Raw genomic sequence first — 16,292 nt, forward strand, 5'->3', positions numbered from 1 at the left:
GTCTCCACGTGGTACTCGATCGTATGCCTTATCCAGGTCAATAAAGACCATATGTAATCCTTTCTGTTTCTCCAGATGTTTTTCTATCATCTGCCTCAAAGCAAATATTGCATCTACAGTTTCCTCTTCCAGGTATGAATCCAAGTTGTTCCTCACCAATTGCATTTTCATCTCTTTGTCTTTTCTCAATGATCTTCTCCCATATTTTCATAGTATGGCTTATCAACTTTATGCCTCTGTAGTTGCCACATTCCTGTATGTTTCCCTTACCATTCTAGAAGGGGATGATTAGGCTTCCTCTCCATTCCTCTGGCATCTTTTCCTGATTGAAGATCTTTTGCATCAGATCCCACAAGATATCTATGCCTTCCTCTCCAAGACTCTTTCATACCTCTACTGGTATATTATCCGGTCCTGCAGCTTTACTATTTTGCATCTTCTTTACTGCTTGTTCTACTTCTCTTCTTGTCACTCCTATGGTAACTGCCTCGTTTGGAAGTCCATCTTCAAATACTGTTCTTGGGTTCTCATTCAATAGTCCTTCAAAATAAGTTTCCCACCTTTTAATCTCATTTCTTCTCTCCTTCTGGTGTTTCCATCTCTTTAAAGACTTCATTTAATGTCTCGGCCTTCGTCTTTGCTACTGCTCTACTTGCTTCTTTCTTTGCTTGCTTATAGTCTTCTTTATCCTGCTCTTGTCCTGATAGATCTGCCTTCTTCTTGGCTTCTTTCTTGGTTTTTACCCGTTCTTGCACCTCATAATTCCACCACCAAGATTCTTTATCATTTGGGGGTCTTCTTTTATGAAAGACCAGTATAAGAGATAAACCTGGAGAATAGATCATAGAAATGTTATAATGGAGTAGGAAAACTTTGGAGGATATCAATGTGAAGGAAGCGAGAAAACATGACACATCCGACACGGTAACCTTTTTATCAACCACATTAAGGAATCCTTCAGATAAATGTTTAATGTGGAAATTCACCAAAAATAAGTTCTTCCCGTACCTTGCTTAGACAGTATAAGGCTTCTGGAAACATGAGTAGTGATATAAATGATTCTACAGAATCTAAATATTGCTAAACTCTATGGAAAAATATTTCAAATATAGCATTGAAAATTCTGAAATTCCATCCATCGTCAAAAAATAATGTTTATCTTATAAATCATAATAAGACTTTGTTCGTAGAATGCTTCAACATTTTTAATAATGGACAAAGTGTTCGTTTTTTCCACGAGAGAACTAAATGTACCAAGAGCCCGGGCTGTCACAAGGTCAATATTTTCACTCAGGACGAAATACGAAATCCATAAACATTATTAAAACAGGTTACTTTGAATGAAAGAAAACTATTGGGATAGACATAAAACTAAAATGGGCAAAGAAATCGTCATTATTGTAAAGTTTGTTGTCGCTCAAGATTTATAATAATACTGTATTTTTTTTTCTTTCAAAATAATCATATTTAGTTTGCATCAGCTACGTAGTAAGTTTAAGTCTAGGCAAAGGCATGCTCTCTCTCTCTCTCTCTCTCTCTCTCTCTCTCTCAATGGCATACATATGAAAGAATAAAGTAATCAAAGTAATTTATCTAAAGAAATACGATTCGAACAACCGAGGGGAGAAAGAAAACGGAGTCATGGCTTCTGCTTCTATATGTCTTAAGCGTTGCATTGTAGGCCTATATGACATTGCAGTCAGCAGGAACATCGTTGCTTTTGTGCAGGTTTTCTAAAATCCAGCAATTGTTTTCCTACTGTGTTTCTTCAGTAGCAGCAAACATGATCAATTCAATTATATAATTGTTTAAAAAAATATCCCCTGAATTTGAGCTGTCCCTTTCAGAATCTAGGCCAAATTTTTCCTCTTAATTAAGAGAAAGTAATTTAGTAAAGTTGCTTTCTATAAATTAAAATTAGGATGTTATATTTTCTAGACTCTGAATTATATACAGCATATATATATATATATATATATATATATATATATATATATATATATATATATATATATATATATATATAATATATATATGTTACAAACGTCATTAAAGAGCATGATGATGATGAGGTGAAGGAAGAGAGGGAAAAAGATAGAATTAGTTAACAATGAAGAGAGAGAGAGAGAGAGAGAGAGAGAGAGAGAGAGAGAGAGGGGGGGGGGAGAATTCAACAGTAGACCAAAGAAAGCCTGTTGCTGTTTAGCTGGATAACCGGGGGACGTCAGTGGCAGGATACTCTCTTTCTATCCTGTCCTGTCTCGGAACCCCAAACCGAGAGGTAGTCCTATATCGGAAGACCCCCCAAGAAGAAGGATCCTCAACGGAGTCGATTTCTTAGGGCTTGACCCGAAGCGACTCTCGGTAACCATATACGGATAAGGATACGGATAGGGATAGGGAAGTGGGGAATATGGGGAAAGGATAAGTACCCCTCGATAGAATCCAGTTTATAGCTCGAAGGCAGGTACTTGGGATGGGAAAGAATAAGGAAAAAGGGAGAAAGAGAAGTACAGGAAAAGAATAAAAGAGAGGGGCAGACCCTCATGCGATATTAGATAGTATTAGAATCAGTTTGAGAAAAGAAAAGACAGGCAGGGAAAGGAAAGGTTTTTTGGTTCCATGTCAAGCCCTTGCTATAGGAGTCTGTTCATCTGACAGAATATATATATATATATATATATATATATATATATATATATATATACATATATATATATAAATACATATTTATATATATATATATCTATATATATATATATATATATATATATATATATATATATATATATATATATATATGTATATATACAATTCAAAGTCTTTAAAATATAAGATTTTTATTATTATTTATGGAAAGCATCTTTACTAAAATAGTTTCTCTTAATTAAGAGAAAAAAAATTGGCTTAAGATTCTAAAGGTGAAAGTCTAAATTCAGGGGAAATTGTTTAAACGATTCTACAATTGAATTGATCTTATTTGCTGCTACTGAAGAAACACAGGAGGAAAACAATTGCTGGATTTTGGAAAACCTGCAAAAAAACAACGATGTTCCTGCTGACTGCAATGTCACATAGGCCTACAATGCAACGCTTAAGACATATAGAAACAGAAGCCATGACTCCGTTTTCTTTCTTTCCTCGGATGTTCGAATCATATTTCTTTAGACAAATTACTTTATTCTTTCATATTTATCCAATTGAGAGAGAGAGAGAGAGAGAGAGAGAGAGAGAGAGAGAGAGAGAGAGAGAGGAGAGAGAGAGAGAGAGAGAGAGCATGCCTTCGCCTAGACCTAAACTTACTATGAAGCAAATACAAATTAAATAATCTTCTTTAGGATATTTGATTATTTTGACAAATATAAAAATAACAGTATTATTATAAATCTTGAGCGACAACAATCTGATACAATTATGACGATTTCTTTGCCTATAACAGTTTCATCTCTATCCCATAGTTTTCTTTCATTCATAGTAACCTGTTTTGATAATGTTTTGATAATGTTTACGGATGTTGTACTTCGTTACGAGTGTAAATATTGGCCTTGTGACAGCCCTGACTCTTGGTACATTTAGTTCTCGCGAGGAAAATAACAAACACTGATTTGTCCATTAATTAAAATTTTGAGCATTTTATGAACAAAGTTTTATTACGAATTAAAAGATAAAAAATAATCTAATGACGATAGATAGAATCCCATAATTTCCAATGCTATTTTTGAAATGATTTTCCATAGATTTTAGAAATATTGAGATTTGATAAAATAATTTTTATCACTACTCATGTTTCTCGAAACCTGCTTAACACTGTGCAGTCGTCCATTTTGAACTTATTTTTGGTGATTAATTCACATTAAATATTTATCTGCAGTATTTTTTGAAGTGTCTGATTTAAAGGTCCTGATTTCTCGCTTCTCTCACATTGTTCAGCTCCACAGTTTTCTAACTCCATTACTCCATTCCTATAATATATTCTCCAGTTTTATCTCGGTTATCGGTCTTTCATAAACATTATCATCATCTTTTGCTCTTCTCATCTGATGACTTTACTTGTTGAGTTTAGTTTCTGTTCTTCAGCTTGTGTCTCACGAGTTGTAAAAGTAGTAAGCATTTTAACGGTCCATTGATTAATAGAAATGCAATGATGACCATACAGTTTTTATGTAACTGAAAATACGACACAAATCTCAATTATGGGGTCAAAAAACCTATTGTATTAAGGGTCAATATGAACTTAGTTATTTACTGAAATTACGGAATTTTGTAAAAATTTTAAAGAAATTCAGCCACATTTATCTGAAGTGACAAATTCATATTTTTAAATTCTAACATGAGATTTCAGAGAAATGATGGAAATCAAGGGCATACGAGAACTTCACGCAAATATCTTGAGTTATTGTTTTTTCTATTTATTGTAAAAGGCTAAACTAGTATTGGATGCGCCATTTATAAAATCATCAATATTTATTATTTCATCTTTGCTTGGTTTAGTTGTAAACAAGACAAGAGTTATTATATTTTCTTGGTACGGTAGTTCAATATTTCGTTCGCAACTATAATCAAAATATTGGTAAGCAGTTCTTCTAGGAGAAGAACACTCCAAAATCAAACCACTTTTCTCTATAGTACCATAGCCTCTGTAGTGTGTATTATGGTCTTCCACTGTATTGGGTTAGTGTTCCCTTGAGGCTACACTCAGGCACACTATTCTATTTGTTTCCTTATTTCCTTTCCTCATCGAGCTATTTACCCAGTTGGAGCCCTTGAGCTCATAGCACCTTGCTTTTCCAACTAAGGTTGTATCATAGCAAGTAATGATAAAAATAGAATAAATGATAATATATTCATCAACCACCACGGGCACTCCTCTAATCTCCATTTCAAATTGATAACTGATTTTCATAAAAAAAAATTTTCCCAAGAACTGTTGGTGTGACCGTATTAATCCAGTACACCAGAAAGTTTTAACTAAGGTCATTTCAAGAATTAGAGGAATAAATTCAGTCACAATATGATTATGTTAAGTTATAAGTAGATTACTTTTCATTGGACCTTTACCCGACTACTGCGTTTTCAATGGAAACTCATCCCTTTGGGAATTTTTAATCAGGCTATTGAAATTTTTTTTTTTTTTGATAGGCTTTGCTGTGTCACAGAGAGAGAGGAGAGAGAGAGAGAGAGAGAGAGAGAGAGAGAGAGAGAGAGAGAGAGAGAGAGAGAGAGAGAGAGTGATACAATACTTTAAGGCCTACACTACATCCCCTTCATTATATTCATCCTTTAAGCTGTCCGACACCCAAAATAAGAAAATCAAGCTCATTATAATAAGTATGAAGTCAAACAATCTTTCTTGGCAAACTCTTATGCCTATATTGACTGATCATAATGTTTGTTCAATATATTAACTGTCCGTTTGTCGCAAACTTCTTTCAGTAAGTTACCAAGTTCGTATATTGAAGCTACGGTAAAAATATATGCAAAATACAAATTATAAGCAAGAATAAGACAGTTTAGCTTTCAGAGAAACGCCGGATTGTTGTTTACTTTCAATCGGTGAATCTTAATTGTCAACAAGAAGGCAATACGGCCTCCCATTTGAAATCATTACAAGTGATTAGTTTCAATGAAATTGACCTTTTCTCTTTTAATTTAGAGATTTTGAAACCATGTGTAGTTTCCCTTATGAAAAAGTAATTAACTTTGTAAAAATCATAGTTTTAGTTATGAAATAGATAAAATTTATTATGAATTTAAAAAGTTTGAACCAAAACCAACAGTAAAAAAGTTAACTTTAATTTTCAACATATTTCAGTAATAGAACCACCAGGTTGTAGAAAATAGACATTTATTTGAATACCTTAAACAATTAAACCTTGATAAAAAAAGAAGGTACAAACAACCATCAATTAAATATGAAATTAATATATTTTAATGTACTAGATAATGCTTAACATTTAAGTCATCTAGCATATTCTAATGATATGAATTATCAAATCGTTTGAATTTTCTTTAATGGCTAACTTCATTGGATTTTATCTGCCAGATACCCGAATTCTGCCAATTTCTTCATCAACATCGCTAGCGTTAAGTGTCCACCATAAAATTTACAAAGTAATTTTTTTCCGTTATAACTTACCAGTAACTTATTGAAAGGAATTACTAATAATTAAACCACCAGTCTTCAGAAAAAACTTAATTTTCAAAAACTCCAGTGGACACTATCCAAATTCTGATAAAAGATCTTTCCAGGACTTACAAAAATCCTCAGGCAGGATTTCCAGCAACAATCTTCCAGCAACCCAAACTATACCAAAATAGAAGTTTGATTCTCCGAATCTAGTCCTTTAATCATCTTGTCCTGAAGTCGCACCACCCAATCTGAAAAGTGTCAAGTATCAGAAAAGTTTCTTTTAAGAGTTGGGAAACCCTAAATAAATAAATTGACAAACATCTTGAGCCTTTAGTATCAAGAAATAGATATTAACAGCATAATAAAAGTGCACCAATTTCGTACAACAACGTATACATACATAAAGCTTAAAATATGATTTATAAGCCATCTTAATAAACTGAATTCTAAAAGAAATCAAAGTAGAGACTTTTATATGATTTAAGCCATCTTAATGAGAAAAAAAAACTTAAAACTACTTTAAATATGAGATTAACAGATTTAATTAAACTGCACAACCTAAGTAAGGTACAAAAAGTAAAATACTCACCAAACTTAAAACTAAAGGGTTTAGAAGCAAGCCTCCCTGTAGTACACGGTAGACCTTCAACGGTCTACCGTGTGCCACAGGGAACGTCCTCCCACGATTGGGGGCGCCGCCCCCAATCGGGGAGGACTAGCTTGCTTCAAAGGGGGTTAAAAACAAACCATAGAATAATACTTGCCTTTTAATTCAGATGGAAAAATACTTAACCAGATTCCAGCGTTGTCACCAGTTAATATCAAGTGTATATAGCTACATGTTGAGCTGTACGGAACGATAATACAGGTGACACGAACTCGTAACCAAGAAGTTTGCAGCAGGATTATCAGCTCGAAACACAGGTAATCTGGGTATCACAAACTTTTACCTGAAAGTAAAAATAAACCAGCAAGTTAAAACATGAAAACCTGTATGTTAAGACAAAAGTAATTGAAAAATAACTATAGACAAATAACTTGCTAAAACATGCACATTTAAAATAATTTAAGTATATATAGAAATAACTCGCATATATCAACAGACCTCTACTAAACACCAAATTATCATAGAACTTTAGACACTTACACAAATAAAAATTACACTTGACGAACCAAACTGGTCACCACCAACCACCCAACTAACTATTCGTATCACCGGCAAGGTATTCTGAGGAAGCTTCGCTATGCCAAGCCAAGGACTCTAAAGAGAGAAAGGCAGGAAGTATAACAAACGAAACTATCGCTCGCTTGGTACATTTCCTAAAAAGTCAACTTTACTGCAGCCGAGGATTAAAGTTTTTTTTTTTTTTTTTTTTTTTTTTTTTACATAATAACTTCCTTCTTATAAATACTATGCTTTTAGCTTTACTGATAAGCCAAGCTACAACCCTAGTTGGAAAAGCAAGATGCTATAAGCTTAGGACCTCCAACAGAAAAAAAATAGCCCAGCAAGGAAGGGAAAAAAAGAAAGTAAATAAACAAGGGGAGTAATAAACAATCAAAATAAAACATTTCAAGAACAGTAACAACAGCATTTAGATCTTTCATATATGAGATATAAAAACTTGAAAGAACAAGAGGAAGAGGAATAAGATAGAACAGCAGGTAACCGGAGGACTGACCCAGGCGGAGGATTGACCCATAATCTCTGGTAAAACTGACCCAGAATGGTTTGGAGGACTAACCCACAATGTTTATTTATACCATAGTGCATTTATTGTTAAAGTTATTTGATTAATTATAATAACATATGGATTCCATATAACATTAACACTTATATGTTGCAATAAAAACTTTTATAACAGTCATTGGTAAATTTTATATACTTGCAAGTAGAACCTTGGATAAGGGTTGTGGCCTGGGAAAGGGGTCCGGGGGCTTAGCCCCGGCTAGGGGCTGTGACCTGGGAAGGGGGTCCGGGGGCTTAGCCCCGGCTAGGGGTTGTGACCTAGGAAGGGGGTCCGGGAGCTTGGCCCCGGCTAGGGGTTGAGACCTGGGAAGGGGGGTCCCGGGGCTTGCCCCCTGCTAGGGGTTGTGACCTGGGAACTTCTAGGTTAGGTTAGGTGGGTTTGTTAGGTTCTGTGCCCTTTTTAATTACATATTCATAACCTATAAACACATAAAATATTTGATAAAAAAAACAGTAAAAAAAATATCAATGAAATATTAAACTTTTCCTTAATAAGATCATGTAATAATACCAAAGAATTAGCTTTAGAAAAGAAAAACATTGTGGGGTCAGTCCTCCAAACCACTCTGGGTCAGTTTTACCAGAGATTATGGGTCAATCCTACGCCTGGATCAGTCCTCCGGTATTCGAATATGCCTGAGTGTATTGAATGATAGTGTCACATCCTCTGTTCCATAGTTTTTCCTTTTTTCTTATTTGATCAATTGGTTTTTCGTCTATCAATCATGACGTCACCATTGCCGGATTAATCACTCGATCAACCAATTCATTTTAACCTTCGACAGAATTTTTTTTTTTTTTAATTCTTCCAAAGATCTTAACCTTTTATCTGATTTCGTGAGCTAACTAAAATAAGTTTATGATGTTTCATTTTTATTTTTACATAGATAATAAGGAGTCTTTGTGCATAAAATTCTTCTAAATATTTTTTTCATATTATTTTAGATATTTGATATAAAAAAGGTATAAAAATCAGCTAATTGTCCTTTTTCTATAAATCTTAATATTTCCTTTTTATAAAATGTTCAGGATATTTAGATAAACGATTTAATGCCAGTGAATAATAATAATAATAATAATAATAATAATAATAATAATAATAATAATAATAATAATAATAATAATAATAATAATTATAATGATAATAATGATAAAAATAATAATGAAAATAATAATAATAGTAATCAACTCTGAATTCAAAACACACTTTTGTTAACGCCCAAAATCAACTCTGACTTTAAAACACACTCTCGATGGCGTCCGAAACCAAGTCCAAATTTAAAACACACTTTTGTTGGCATCCAAAATCAACTCAGAATGCAAAATACACTTTTGTTACCGCCCGAAATCAACTCCAAATGTAAAACACTTTTTTTTACCCACTGAAATCAACTCTTAATTTAAAACACACTTTTGTTGCCATCCGAAATCAACTCCGAATTTAAAAAACTTTTGTTACCGCCCAAAATCAAGTCCGAATTTAAAACACACTTTTGTTGCCATCCGAAATCAACTGCGAATTTAAAACACCCTTTTATTGCCATCCGAAATCAACTAGGAATTCAAAGCAAACTCTTGTTACTGCCCGAAATCATGTCTGATTTTAAAACACACTCTTTTTGCCATCCAAAATCAACTGTGAATTTAAAACACACTTTTGTTGCTGTCCGAAATTAACTATGAATTTAAAGCACACTCTTGTTACCGCCCAAAATCAAACCCGATTTTAAAACACACCATCATTGGCATCCGATATCAACTCTGAATTTAAAACACAATTTTGTTGCAGCCCGAAATCAGCTCGTAATCTAAAACACACTTTTAATGCCATCCGAAATCAACTAGGAATTCAAAGCAAACTCTTGTTACTGCCCGAAATCATGTCTGATTTTAAAACACTTTTTTTGCCATCCGAAATCAACTGTGAATTTAAAACACACTTTTGTTGCTGTCCGAAATTAACTATGAATTTAAAGCACACTCTTGTTATCACCCGAAATCAAACCCGATTTTAAAACACACTATCATTGGCATCAGATATCAACTCTGAATTTAAAACACAATTTTGTTGCAGCCTGAAATCAGCTTGTAATTTAAAACACACTTTGTTGCAGCCCGATCAACTCTGAATTCGAAACACTTCTGTTGACGTCCGAAATCAACTCTGAATTTAATCCAAAATCAACTCCGAATTTAAAACAAACTTTTTTCCATCGAAAATTAATTCCGAAACTTGATTAATTATTCGTATAATTTCATTTCCGGCAACAGATAGATACAATCAAGTGTGTCAACGGAAAGAGAGGCGATGGAAGGAGGTTGACAGCCATTTGTGCCCCAGTCTTTGCCTTTACTATTAATCGATTTATCGGAGAACCTCCTGTCGTGAAATCTCTTAAGAAAACAAAATTTCCCACTCGGCTTTGATGCCGGAGACTTGGCCCAACTCTAGAGGGGGGGGGGGGGGGGGATGAAGTAGGGAGAAGATGATGATGATGATGATGGTGATGGAGAGGAGAGATAAAGTTAATATCTGAAAAAAAATCGTGACATTATGTGATGAGAAATTATTGTGCTGATATAAGAGAGAGAGAGAGAGAGAGAGAGAGAGAGAGGAGAGAGGAGAGAGAGAGGAGAGAGAGAGAGAGAGAGAGAATTTCAAGGATTTTGGAGAATTCGCTCTTAGGTTGAGCGGATTAGTTTAAACGTTTAGAGAGTTTATTTTTATCTTGTCTAGGTTATTCTTGAATTCAATTACCATGTTACTGTTCACTACATCCACTGAGAGAGAGAGAGAGAGAGAGAGAGAGAGAGAGAGAGAGAGAGAGAGAGAGAGAGAGAGAGAGAGAGAGAGAGAGTGTTAAAAGGATTTTGAAGACTTCGTTTCCTCCTGGGTAGAGCGAATTAGTTCAAGTGCTTAGAGAGTTTTAATGATCTTGTCTAAATCATTCTTGAACTCGTATACCGTGTCACTGTTCACTGCATTCGCTGGATGCATGTTCCATGTATTTGCTATTTGATATATAAAGAAAATACCTCATTGAGTGGTGTTGTATCTTTCAATTCAAGTTTGTATCCGCTAACTCTGGACGGATTTGAGCTAAGCGTGGAGAGGTTGGTGTGTTCTAGTGAGATGATGGGATAATATTGAGCTGATGAGAGAGAGAGAGAGGGAGAGAGAGGAGAGAGAGAGAGAGAGAGAGAGAGAGAGAGAGAGAGAGAGAGAGAGAGAGAGAGAGAGAGAGAGAGATTGTAGGAAAATATTAAGGTGATAAGAGAGAGAGATGGTTATGAAAATAACATGATGAGAGAGAGAGAGAGAGAGAGAGAGAGAGAGAGAGAGAGAGAGAGAGAGAGAGAGAGAGAGAGAGAGATTGTAGGAAAATATTAAGGTGATAAGAGAGAGAGATGGTTATGAAAATAACATGATGAGAGAGAGAGAGAGAGAGAGAGAGAGAGAGAGAGAGAGAGAGAGAGAGAGAGAGATAGAAATTTACTCTCAGCAAAGATGAGTTTCTTTAAAGAGAATATTGAGAATGAATAAGATAATCGTAATCTCATTTTCCTCCACGTAGCGAATGCAATTAATGGGCCTAAACTTAAAATAAATATATTCCTTTTTCTATCTTTAGTTCAATCACTTTACCAAAGATGATATTAATAGGGGGAAATATAAAAAGGAAAAGACTCATCAGAAGTGCGTTTAACCCACCACATTATACGATGCACCTTGGTCTTTAAATACAAAAACCTTGGAAAAAATCATACATTTTTTTTTTTAGGGTAATTGCATTATTAGAAGGTTCAGAATATTTTTCTGAAAATGGAAGCATTTTTCTGTTGTGTTAATGGCTAATTATGTTTCTGAAAATGAAAATATTTTTTCTTTTGTTTGCTAATAATTGCTTTGAAATGTAAAAGTTTTCCTTCGTGTTTGTGAATAATTACTGGAAATGAAAAATACATTTTTCATATATGTGAATAATTATTGAAAAAAATAAAAATACATTTATCGTATTTGTGAATAGATGCTTTCTCGTACATCTTAGTTTTCCCTTTGAATGGTAAGGTTTATCACCACCCCTAGTATTTGTAAACAATCGCATTATAGAAACTTAATAGGTTCCAAAAGCTAATTGTAATTCGAATTGTTTGTAAGTCAAATCTTCTTAAATTTTGGCCTAGCGTAGAGGCCTGAATCTCATGAGTAAGATTTCCAGCTACAAAAGTCAACAAATAGTCGGGTTTCACATGAATTAATTATCAAGTTATTGCAAATAACGTTTTGTTCACTGCATTAAATGATACACTGTTAAAAAAACCCGTAATTTTAAATGGAAATTCGTAAAAATATACTGTTCCCAGCCGTATTTCAGCAAAACACAGGCGACCTTAATTTTTGCCCTACTTTGTTATATTTTACCGGTTAGTGACCATAATATCCCTCATTTACGTCAATATATCTGATTTTAAAACTGCAAAAATTCTGGAATAAATGTTGCCAGACATTTATTGGTTTTTTTAATGCAATTTTTTAATAGTGTTTAATATTGTTTTATTACTGTGTTTCTTCATCTCATCTTTGTTATTTTAACTTGGATTCCTGTTTGCATTTCTGAATGTTTGTAAGTCGAATGTTTCCATCTCCGAATGTTTGTAGGTTTGGGACATACTGTAAATATTTTCCTGATGTCTGCGAATACCAAGCAATAAAAGCTCTCCCTGTCGGTACTTATATCTTCGAATCACATCACCATCATTGCTCTGCTGTCACCATTCTCATTAGGAAATGCTTTTGCAACGGAAACACACAAGCGCCAGTGCGTGGGACCCCTTTGTTTCCACTTAGCTTAAGAGGTTTCCTATCATAAAGCGTGTTCAAGCACACTCGTTTGCAAGCTAATGCAACTTCCCTCAAGACGGAAATGGGCCTCGTAACGATATCATTTTCACGATTACGCTCGTTAATTCAAAATGGCATTTCTTCCCTTCATTGATGTATGGAGAGATTAGTCCACAAGCATTGACTATTCAACGCTAGCTTGATACCTGTATTTACTTAATGGGATACATTAATGTCTGTACACTGTTACAAAAACCGTAGTTTTAATCGGAAATTCTCCGTAAAATTATATTGTTCTCAGCCGTATTTCAGTAAAATACAGGCGACCTTAATTTTTACCCTACTTTGTTGTTATCTTTTACGGGTTGGTGACCGTAATATCACTCCTTTACGTCAATATATCCGTTTTTCAAAACGGTAAATGCCTGGAGTAGGGGGAAGACAGGAGTAGGGGGAAGACAGGAGTAGCGGGAAGAGAGGAGTAGCGGGAAGAGAGGAGTAGGGGAAAGTGGGGATTAGGGGGAAGAAAGGGGAGGGGGAGTAGGGGGAAGAAAGGGGAGCGGGGAGTAGGTCGAAGAAAAGAGCAGGGGAAGGAGGTCAAAGAAAGGAGCTGGGGAGGAGGTCAAAGAAAGGAGCAGGGGGAGTAGGGGGAAGAGAGGAGTAGGGGGAAGAGAGGGGTAGGGGAAAGAAAGAAGAAGGGGAGAGTAGGTCGAAGAAAGGAGCAGGGGGAGGAGGTCAAAGAAAGGAGCAGGGGGAGGAGAGGAGTAGGGGGAAGAGAGGAGTAGGGGGAAAAAGGGGAGGGGGAAGAGAGGAGTAGGGGGGAAAAAAAGGGGAGGGGGGAAAATAGGGGAGGGGGAAGAGAGGAGTAGGGGGAGAAAGGGGAGGGGGAGAAAAGGGGAGGGGGAGTAGGGGGAAGAAAGGGGAGGGGGAGAGTAGATCGAAGAAAGGAGCAGGGGGAAGAAAGGGGAAGGGGGGAGTAGGTCGAAGAAAGAGGAAGGGGGGAAAGGAAATAAGGAAATTACAAGAAAGATAGTTAACAATTGATATAAGATATTCTAAGAACAGTTACAACATTAAGATAAATATTTCATATATAAACTATACAAACTTGAAAAAAAAAAAAAAACAAGAGGAAGAGATGTAAGATAGAATAGTGTGCCCGAGTGTACTCTCAAGCCAGAGAACTCTACCACAAGACAGTGAAAGACCATGGTACAGAGGCTACGGCAGAATATTTATATTCTGAGTGGGGATACCTCAATGTGGTGAAAGGGTTTACGTATCGCCATGATCAGCAGAGAGAGAGAGAGAGAGAGAGAGAGAGAGAGAGAGAGAGAGAGAGAGAGAATTCAACAGCAGACCAAAAAAACCCTGTTGCTGTTTAGCTGGATAACCGGGGTACGTCAGTGACGGGATACTCTCTTTCTATCCTGTCATGTCTCGGAACCTCAAACCGAGAGGTAGTCCTGAATCGGAAAACACCCAAGAGGAAGGATCTTCAATGGAGTCGATTTCTTAAGGCTTGACCCGAAGCAGGACTCTCAGAAACCCGAGCCTCTTAACTTTAGGTTATCCAGGACAACACCACATGATAATAATAAGGATAGGGAAGAGAGGAAAATGGGGAAAGGAAGAGTACCCCTGGATAAAATCCAGTTTATAGCTCAAAGGCAGGTACTCAGAATGGGAAAGATTAAGGAAATAGGGAGAAAGAGGAGTACAGGAGAAGAATAAAAGAGCGAGGCAGACCCTCTTGCAATATTAGGGATTTGGTATTATTTCAGGACAACACAGAAATCACTGCCATTAGTGGTCAGAAAATCTTCTCCATTTAAGTAGACTAGAATATTATATGAAAAGTTTCTAGATTTGTTGATAAATTCATAAATTTCTTCAAAGGTTAATGATGATAAATTTAGTTGCCTTTAATATTAATTATCATTATAGTTATTAATGAATTTTGAATAATTTTCTTATCAAATAAATCAGTAGTATATTGGCCAAGGAGAGGCACCCTTTGAGATACTATTACTAGAGTTATTGGGGACTGTGACTAGCACTATAGAACTACACTGAATCCTTCTTTGGTTATGACTCATTTTTCCTTTGCCTAATTTTAGAGTCAATACAATAGGAATCTCTCCATTGACTTTTAAAGGCATTATTAAGTAACCAGAATTCTTTTAAAAATTACATGATTATTTAACAATTTAAAAAAAATAATATGAAAAAAGTTTATTTATGAAATCGCTGATTAAAAATTTTGTGTTAATGTACTGTACAATCGATGGAAGGAATATAAATAGATGGAGAGAATTGACTAGACCACCCAACCTGCTATACAATGGGGCTAATAAGGTCATAAGAAGAAGAATAAGAATAAGAAGAATAAGAATAAGAAGAAGAAGAAGAAGAAGAAGAAGAAGACAGTGACTTGAATAGCCAAGCCCATCTATTGTCTTTGCTCTGCATTGAGAGCCTAACCGTTTAGAACCTTGTTTTCAATTATGGCTTAGAAATACCTTGTTAGTAGTCAGCAGGTTGTCTGGTGTGTTGCAAGAAGTATAAAGCGATCAAAAAACATATCTACAATAATATGTTTAGTCTGAACCCTGGGTCACTGAGATGTGCTTCAAAGATGAAAGAATTTTCACCTTCAACCTCAATACTCCATTTTTGTTAGGCCTATAAATATTTCCATTCCTTTACTTGAATATCCATCGAAGAGTCACAAATAATTTCCAAGAATTCACTACAATTGTTGTTTATTTTCGCAGCTGACTGTCTAAACAATACTTTCAGACCATGTTTGATACAATTCTTTGGACACTTCCCCCTCCCAGAATATATATATATATATATATATATATATATATATATATATATATATATATATATAGGCCTATATATATATATATATATATATATATATATATATATATATATATATATATACTGTATATATATATATATATATATATATATATATATATATATATATATATATATATATAAAATTCAAAGTCTTAAAAACATAACATTTTAATTTTTATTTATGGAAAGTAACGTTACTAAAACAGTTGGCCTGAGATTCTGAAAGTGAAAGTCCAAATCCAGGGGAAATTGTTTAAACGATTCTACAATTGAATTGATCGTATTTGCTGCTACTGAAGAAACACAGGAGGAAAACAATTGCTGTATTTTGGAATAACTGCACAAAAGCAACGATGTTCCTGCTGACTGCAATGTCACATAGGCCTACAATGCAACGCTTAAGACATATAGAAGCAGAAGCCATGACTCCGTTTTCTTCCTTTCCTCGGATGTTCGATTGGTATTTTTGAGAGAGAGAGAGAGAGAGAGAGAGAGAGAGAGAGAGAGAGAGAGAGCATGTCTTCGCCTAGACCTAAACTTACTATGAAACAGATACAAATTAAATAATCTTCTTTAGGATATTTGATTATTTTGAAAAATATAAATATAACAGTATTATTATAAATCCTGAGCGACAACAATCTGATACAATTATGACGATTTTTTTGCCTATAACAGTTTCATCTCTATCCCAT

At 34.9% G+C, this 16,292-nt stretch overlaps 1 long non-coding RNA gene across 2 annotated transcripts in view; it reads right to left on the bottom strand.

Moving 5' to 3' along the window:
- Positions 1-5,787: 5,787 nt before the first annotated feature.
- The window catches only part of LOC137656642 (uncharacterized), a 38,538-nt gene continuing 28,033 nt past the window's right edge, over positions 5,788-16,292 (bottom strand). For both annotated transcript variants that reach the window (XR_011046980.1, XR_011046981.1), the window contains exons 2-3: positions 6,895-7,080; positions 5,788-6,378 (exon numbers count right to left, since the gene is read on the bottom strand). This is a non-coding gene — a long non-coding RNA (uncharacterized lncRNA). The remainder of the gene's footprint in view (positions 6,379-6,894; positions 7,081-16,292) is intronic.

The sequence above is a fragment of the Palaemon carinicauda genome, chromosome 17, assembly GCF_036898095.1.
Source record: "Palaemon carinicauda isolate YSFRI2023 chromosome 17, ASM3689809v2, whole genome shotgun sequence".
Classification (NCBI taxonomy): Eukaryota; Metazoa; Arthropoda; class Malacostraca; order Decapoda; family Palaemonidae; genus Palaemon; species Palaemon carinicauda.